At 40.6% G+C, this 8,687-nt stretch overlaps 1 long non-coding RNA gene across 1 annotated transcript; it reads left to right on the top strand.

Moving 5' to 3' along the window:
• The first annotated feature begins 3,986 nt into the window (after positions 1 to 3,986).
• Positions 3,987 to 5,625, top strand: LOC119263111. Its single transcript, XR_005130120.1, has 2 exons — positions 3,987 to 4,068; positions 4,726 to 5,625. It is a non-coding gene; the product is annotated as an uncharacterized LOC119263111 (long non-coding RNA).
• Positions 5,626 to 8,687: the final 3,062 nt, after the last annotated feature.

Below are 8,687 nucleotides of genomic sequence, written 5' to 3'. Positions count from 1 at the left end.
TTTGCGTTAATAAAAAGTAAATCCATGCTTTACTGTTACTCTACAGTGTCTTGCAAACCTGACGTAGTGTCTTGCGCAGTATTGTAAATGTTAACCGGAAATTTAAGAACCCCACCAACTGCATACAATGGGTTCCAAAGTTTAGAGACTGCTTGTGAAAATGCTTCTATTTTCCAGTATATTAAACTCAGCAGTAGAAAATACAAAACTATGCAGTGAAATCTGCAGAAAAAAATTGGTTCCTGTATGACGGAAGGTCCCACCTTTTAACAAAATAATCCAATCACCTCGCTGGGAAACGCACAAGCGGGAAAAGCCCCTCCTTGTTACGAATATATGCGTGTGTTTGTGCATTATTTTCGAAAACGAGAATCATATCAGTTTCAAGTTTCTAGATCTCTGCCTATTGAAAGAGATGGGAATCTGGTCTTATATGACCATACTATTAATTGCTGAAGTGCGATGCTTAGATGGTCACAGAGTTAAGATACTTTTCTGTAAGGATCAGGCCCAGATCACCTAATGGGTTTTATGGGTAAGGGCCCAGGGGTCCTAGCTACCTAGGATCAAATCTTAGTAAATGTAAAGAGCTGTTTTGACTCACGCTGGGAAAATTATTCGCAGCACAGCTAGAAAATTAACAAATTTGTCATTGCGCTACAGCTGAGCAAAATGCTGATGTTTTCCTGAATGTCTGCTTCATTTCTCCTCCAATCACTGCTTAGCAACCATTACACTGACCACCAGTACTTTGGTCAAGCTTCCATTCCAACTAATAATCCTTTGATTGTACATTGAATTTTAATTGACGTTCCATATATTCAAAAGACGTACCTAGATAATCTGTAAAAGTGAGACCTCATATCCTAAGAGAAGATTCCTATTTCCAAAACCAAGACAGCTGAGTCAAAGAAAAAGTTTGTCCTTGTTGGCAGTGAGGTTAGATGTAAATGATAGTTAGGATGCTTGATGGTTTGGATTTTTAAGTTTGCTGCTTTTTTCCTGGAGTGCATTTTTTGCTTGTCAAAAGTGAAGACATGCTTTGTAGGGAAGTGTTGCATATGGTTTCTCATTAATATGCGCACAATCTTGCTATTGTTTTGGCTCAGTTGGAATAAAAATGTGTTTATATTGATGCCCTGCACTAAATAGACTTTCTTTAATCTTCTGTGATATAAAAAAAAATCACTGACCACCCAAGAAAGGTAGCCATATTAGGTAGTAATAAGCCATAAGGTAGTAATATTTGTGCTCAAGGGCCAATAATGTGATGATCTGGCTCTTAGAAGAACAAGGTTTAGTGCTTCAATGAACAATGCACAACATAAACACACAACATAAATCAAAAGTCCAGGGGTCTAGAGGTTTTGCGGCTGGAGCTGGAGGTTCCTCCTGAAATGTCCCCCTTTTTAGCTGTGTGTTAAAAACACAACAGAAAGTCTTAAGAAAGACCTAGCAGCACAGCAGACAGGCCACCATCTCACATAGTGCTTGTTTTGGTGAACTGAGGGTGCTGCTGCTGCTGCTATCTACTAACCACTTTTACTGCTTGCACTAGTTTTAGGAAACACTGCTGAGAGTAAAACTTGATAGAAGCTAGCAAGTGAGTCCATAATATCACCATAAACTGCCGTTTCAAGACACGAGGAAACCCAGGGATTAACAGTAGGGATGGGGTTATGGCACTTGGATCATAATTCAAGGTAATAGGTAGGTGCATTTGTATAGGCATACATACTACTTGAATGTAGGCTACTAAATGATCTACAAGCTGCACTTTTTCAGCCATCCATATATCAAATCAAATCAAATCAAATTTATTTATATAGCGCTTTTTACAACTGATGTTGTCACAAAGCAGCTTTACAAAAATGGGAATCACAGCACAGAGAATCAGACAAAACACTGAACATAATATACAGAATATACAGAACCCCCGTGAGCGCTGAGGCAAGGAAAAACTCCCTCAGAGCTGGAGGAGGAAGAAACCTCGGGAGGACCAAGACTCACATCTAAAGGGGGGACCATCCTACCACTGGTCAGACAACTTATAAGTTAAACATTGAAAAGTCAATTTTACATCCACGCAGTTCTAATATATTCAGGTGTGTATAATCAACAGTGGAAACAATTAGAGTTCATATAGATTTGGATGTGATCTGTAGTGGAGAAGCTGCGTTCCAGAAACTTCCATCAGTCTGGTCAATCAGGGGGACAGGGGGACTTGAGGGTGGGACATCCATCAGTATTGGGCCGGACCGGTGGACAGTCAGTAACTCGGAGGAAGGAAAGATTTAGGAATTAGTTTAGACTGTATTTATGAAGAACAGAAAATGTAAAAAATTATCAGAGTGTGACTAATGACTCCGGCAGGTCTGAATATGACAGCCTAACTAAAGGGAGAGAGCCAGAAGGTAACATAGACACGGAGGCTCCCTGAGACACTGGCATTCACCCACTCCACCGTCCACAAACCTGAGTGACTGCATGTAGTGAGTGACAGCAGCACCAGCATCTCAGTTTACCCACAATTCACTATGTCCATGAACCCCTGGATCTGCAGCCTTATCTAAAGGGAATTAACATTAACTACCAAAAGCTAAACTAAACAAGTAAGTTTTTAGTCTAGACTTAAAGATTGATTTTAGTCTAGACTTAAAGATAGCAGCATATCTCTCCAGAACTCGAGCTGTGCAAGGGTGTGTTTAGGGTCTTGTCATTGGGCTATAGCCATGTTGTTCTTTTCTGTAGCCAAGGATCTCTTTTTACAGCCAATATGTTTAATATGATCATGAATGATCATATCGTTTGTAATAAATGTATTCCTGCCTCATCCCAGCCTAAGCAGCTAGACTTTATTTCTTTATTTAAAAGTGACGTGACAAACCTCATGAGGCGGAAGAGGGAGAAATAATCTTTTATAGAACTAATGTAATTTATTCCCATGCACGCTAACCGTTTTCTTTATCGAGTGTTCTATTGTTTACCAAAGCTTTACTCACAATCATAGGCTACTGTATGATTTACAAGGTTACATAGTTGGTACCTTGTTTTCTCAGTTGGCCTTCATCATAGTTTATTATGGTACAACGGTGGCCATAGTCAAAAACCTTAAACTGGAATTGTCCTCCCTTTTTTATCTCATGGATAAATCCATTACATATTTTAGTGATAAATTGACTGCTGAACTGGAAAAGTCCCCAGTTTTTAGTTCTGAAATCTGGTCTCCTTAACCTAGCACTAATATTTAGTTTGACATGAGGTAAAGAAAAGAGTGTAGGCTTTCTAACACTAACAGAGCTAGCTAACTGTAGCTATATGTGAGGTAAGATAAGGGGAATAGGCTTCCTAGCACTAACAGAGCTAGCTAACTGCAGCTATATGTGAGGTAAGATAAGGGGAATAGGCTTCCTAGCACTAACAGAGCTAGCTAACTGTAGCTCTATGTGAGGTAAGATAAGGGGAATAGGCTACCTAGCACTAACAGAGCTAGCTAACTGTAGCTCTATGTGAGGTAAGATAAGGGGAATAGGCTACCTAGCACTAACAGAGCTAGCTAACTGTAGCTCTATGTGAGGTAACATAAGGGGAATAGGCTACCTGGCACTAACAGAGCTAACTAACTGTAGTTCTATGTGAGGAAAGATAAGGGGAATAGGCTACCTGGCACTAACAGAGCTAGCTAACTGCAGCTATATGTGAGGTAAGATAAGGGGAATAGGCTTCCTAGCACTAACAGAGCTAGCTAACTGTGGCTCTATGTGAGGTAAGATAAGGGGAATAGGCTACCTAGCACTAACAGAGCTAACTAACTGTAGCTCTATGTGAGGTAACATAACCTCCTGAGACCCAGCAATTCAATTTTGTCCACTGTAGTGGACATTATGTTTTTTCTCATATCTTCCATACTATACTTTTCACTCTACTTAGTCCTGTTGTTCCTTAAAGAGGACCACTGTGGCTTTAAAATGACATCACATTTTAGGGGTGTGACTTTGCCAGGTTCTTGTTGCTGTCTTTTCAAAATGGCTGCCATCACAACAAGCACATTTTATGGAAAAAAGAAAGGTAAGCATGATTTTCATAATTAACGAGTTTTTTTACTCTACTAAGTTGATTGTTTCAAGGATGTAAACATCTCAGGAATATTTGAGTGAGTTTTCAGAGCTGAGCTTAAGTATTTTCATAGGAAAAACAGCTAATTTATAAATGTACTCTGTAGTGGACGCCAGGACCTCGTGCGTATATTTGTTTCACAATTTTTAGTAGACAGCTCAATGACAGAGGCAGAGAGGATTCTTAACAGAATCATTGAGGGAGATTCAGAAATAGATCTTTCTGAGCATGACAGTCCATTGAGAGAGCATGAGACAGGAGAGAGTGAAAGCTCAGATGACACAGATGAGGAGGACCCAGATCAGGTGGACCAAGATGCAGAGCTGGATGAAGCGTCCCATCATCCTCTATGGGCAAAAACCAGCACGTAGGGATCTGAGGTTTTTAATCAATGCAAAAATGAGAGGATAATCTGCAGGGTTAGGGTTATGTCATGATATATATCCCAATATTTTATATTTGAATCTAATGAAAAATTTTAAGACATTTATTAGAAGGATGAATGAATGTGTTGAAAACACAAAAGTGTTCAAGTGAACTATCCCTTTAACATTTTTACGGCATGTTAATTATGCTAAATTATCAAGCATGTTTTGTCTTTCTTCTAAGGTTCATGCCCATGTTGGAGGAATGTGGAATTACATCAGCTGATGATTCCCTATAACGAAGAGACTGGAGCCCACTGCAGTACTTCCAGCAGTACATTGATGATCAGTTAATTCGGGATCTGTCTTTCTTCACCAACCAGCGCATGGTACAGGATTCAGGCTGTAGCTTGAACACAACACCAGAAGAGATTAAGACCTTTTTAGGAATCTCAGTGTACGTGGCAAGCCTCGGATATCCAAGAATGAAAATGTACTGGGCACTTCACTGATTTGGCCATCACCAACTCCTGGATTCAATACAGACAAGACAGTCAGACCTTGCAACGACCTGCAAAGAAAACCTCCCAGTACCTGGAGTTCAAACTTCTCTTGGCTGAAGAACTGATATCCCAGGCCCAAGTAGGTCAACGAGATGACACTGACTCAAGTGATCAAGAATTCTTTCTGGAAATTAAGAAAAGGAAGCCCCATCCAGATACAAGAATAAGGAAATATGGTGCAATTCATTTGCCCCAAATGCTCAACATTCCAAATGCTTCCAGATGCAGAATGCCTGGATGCAAAAAAAACCTGGAAAAACCTTTGTGAGATGCATAAAATGCAGCATGTTCCTCTGTGTCTCCAAACAGTCAGATTGTTTCATGAAATACCATCTAGAGTCAAATATCTAATGAAATTATAAAGAATTTTAGGTGAAATGTTGTAGATGTTCCATTATTCTGGGTTAATTACATTTGCTATTGTTTTTGTACATGGTATTCTATTTTCCTAGATGATTTCAGTGGATATTTCCATATACATACTCGGCTCTTAAAAGTTTAACACTTGAGAACCATGAAATCCCATTGTCCACTACAGTGGACATGTTGTAAAATTTTAATAAAAATAAGTTTTAACATTTTTTTCTTTGCAATGTATTTTTTATCACCACGACACTTAATTTATATTAAAAAAATAAATAAATTAAAACTTTTTTTTCCCTGGGTCTCAGGAGGATAAGGGGAATAGGCTACCTAGCACTAACAGAGCTAGCTAACTGCAGCTCTATGTGAGGTAAGATAAGGGGAATAGGTTACCTAGCACTAACAGAGCTAATTAACTGTAGCTCTATGTGAGGTAACATAAGGGGAATAGGCTACCTAGCACTAACAGAGCTAGCTAACTGCAGCTCTATGTGAGGTAAGATAAGGGGAATAGGCTACCTAGCACTAACAGAGCTAGCTAACTGTAGCTCTATGTGAGGTAACATAAGGGGAATAGGCTACCTAGCACTAACAGAGCTAGCTAACTGCAGCTCTATGTGAGGTAAGATAAGGGGAATAGGCTACCTAGCACTAACAGAGCTAGCTAACTGTAGCTATATGTGAGGTAACATAAGGGGAATAGGCTTCCTAGCACTAACAGAGCTAGCTAACTGTAGCTCTATGTGAGGAAAGATAAGGGGAATAGGCTTCCTAGCACCAACAGAGCTAGCTAACTGCAGCTATATGTGAGGTAAGATAAGGGGAATAGGCTTCCTAGCACTAACAGAGCTAGCTAACTGTAGCTCTATGTGAGGTAAGATAAGGGGAATAGGCTACCTAGCACTAACAGAGCTAGCTAACTGCAGCTCTATGTGAGGTAAGATATGGGGAATAGGCTACCTAGCACTAACAGAGCTAGCTAACTGTAGCTCTATGTGAGGTAACATAAGGGGAATAGGCTACCTAGCACTAACAGAGCTAGCTAACTGTAGCTCTATGTGAGGTAACATAAGGGGAATAGGCTACCTAGCACTAACAGAGCTAGCTAACTGCAGCTCTATGTGAGGTAAGATAAGGGGAATAGGCTACCTAGCACTAACAGAGCTAGCTAACTGTAGCTATATGTGAGGTAACATAAGGGGAATAGGCTTCCTAGCACTAACAGAGCTAGCTAACTGTAGCTCTATGTGAGGAAAGATAAGGGGAATAGGCTTCCTAGCACCAACAGAGCTAGCTAACTGCAGCTATATGTGAGGTAAGATAAGGGGAATAGGCTTCCTAGCACTAACAGAGCTAGCTAACTGTAGCTCTATGTGAGGTAAGATAAGGGGAATAGGCTACCTAGCACTAACAGAGCTAGCTAACTGCAGCTCTATGTGAGGTAAGATATGGGGAATAGGCTACCTAGCACTAACAGAGCTAGCTAACTGTAGCTCTATGTGAGGTAACATAAGGGGAATAGGCTACCTAGCACTAACAGAGCTAGCTAACTGTAGCTCTATGTGAGGTAACATAAGGGGAATAGGCTACCTAGCACTAACAGAGCTAGCTAACTGCAGCTATATGTGAGGTAAGATAAGGGGAATAGGCTTCCTTACACTAACAGAGCTAGCTAACTGTAGCTCTATGTGAGGTAAGATAAGGGGAATAGGCTACCTAGCACTAACAGAGCTAGCTAACTGTAGCTCTATGTGAGGTAAAGAAAAAGGACATTTTTACACATTTATCAGAATCTTTATTCGTGAGGTATACATGGGATTGCTATTCGTGTAGGTGTCAACATAAAATTAAATCTAACAAAATAAATGTAGTGTAGCTTTTTCTATAGTTCAAAGTTTGTAGGCACCTGCTCATGCAACATTTCTTCTGAAATCAATGTTAATACTAGGAACTTTTTGCTGCAGTAACATCATCTACTCTTCTGAGGAGCATTTACACTAGATGTTGGAACATTCCTGTGAACATTATGTTTAGCCACAAGAGCGTTACTGAGATCAAGTACAAATGCTGCTCCAACTCATCGCAAAGGTATTGTTCGAAGCTCTATCACTCCAGAGAACGCAGATCCACTGCTCCTCTGCCCAGTTCTGGGGGGCTTTGTACCACTCCAATCAATGCTTGGCATTGGGCATGGTGCTGTGGGTGTCCCGTTCTATTGGCAGTGCTTCCCTATGGAGATTTTACAAGCTGTGTGTTCACAGTTAAACACCACTGTCACCAATAGATGCAAGTAACTGAATTCACTAATTATAAGGGTTGTTTGGATACTCTTAGATCTATAATGTATACTATATATAAGCATAAAATAGACAATAGGATCTTAAAATATTGCCTGGAACTTGCTGACATAACGAACAGGCTCTAAAAATGGACTGTGTAGAAATGGGCCTAGATGTACAACGGTGGCTCTAAGTGTAGCCAACCTAAATCAGAAAATACTGAAGCGAAGAGCCAAGTTTGTCCTTCCCATGGACCTACTGGTAGGTGCAGTGATCAGTGAAAATAGCACTAGTATATAGGACTGGATTAAAGAAACACCTGAGCAGCTGCAACACAGTGGAACAGACAATTTGGAACAGCTACAGTTTGTTGCGTTTTTCTAAATAGCTTCCTGTCCCGGTTTTAGGCAGGCAGCAGGGCAGTAGCAACAACATTTCTCAAACAGATATACTGAAAGTATGATGGTATTAACTTTGAATAACCCTTTTTCCCCTGTAATTGTTCATTTAATATGCCCTAAGACTTCTTTAGGGCTCCTCCATAATGTAAAGTCTGTGACATTTCATTAATTGCTTCCATTTGAAACGCTATCAATGATTCAGGCCGATGTCAGACACTGCCACTCTGTGCAGCCAAAACAGACAGTGATGGAGTAGACAGTACAGTTTATTTCCATAATGCCGCCCAACGCTTCTATCCTCTGTGCCTCCTTCAGCACACCCGGGCACCATAATCAGAGACTCCGCAGGGACTGCAAATTGTCATTCTGTGAGGAGAAAGACTCTTCAGTTTCCATAAGTAAGTGGAGGATAAGTGAACAGGGAAACAGCAGCCCGTCCCCATTAAAGGTCCCTGGGGAGCCATTAAGGGCTTGGTTGAGGAAACGGTGGAGGGTGGGAGGATGACAGAGTTACTCACCTTGAAGATGCTGCCGTCGCCACCAACTAATAAGTGAGGAACATCAATAACCTTAAAGAGAAACAGGTTTAGCGGAGCATAG

This window comes from Pygocentrus nattereri, chromosome 3 (assembly GCF_015220715.1).
Source record: "Pygocentrus nattereri isolate fPygNat1 chromosome 3, fPygNat1.pri, whole genome shotgun sequence".
Lineage (NCBI taxonomy): Eukaryota > Metazoa > Chordata > Actinopteri > Characiformes > Serrasalmidae > Pygocentrus > Pygocentrus nattereri.
The sequence above is the reverse complement of the archived record's forward strand: the minus strand, read 5'-3'. Positions and strand labels throughout refer to the sequence as shown.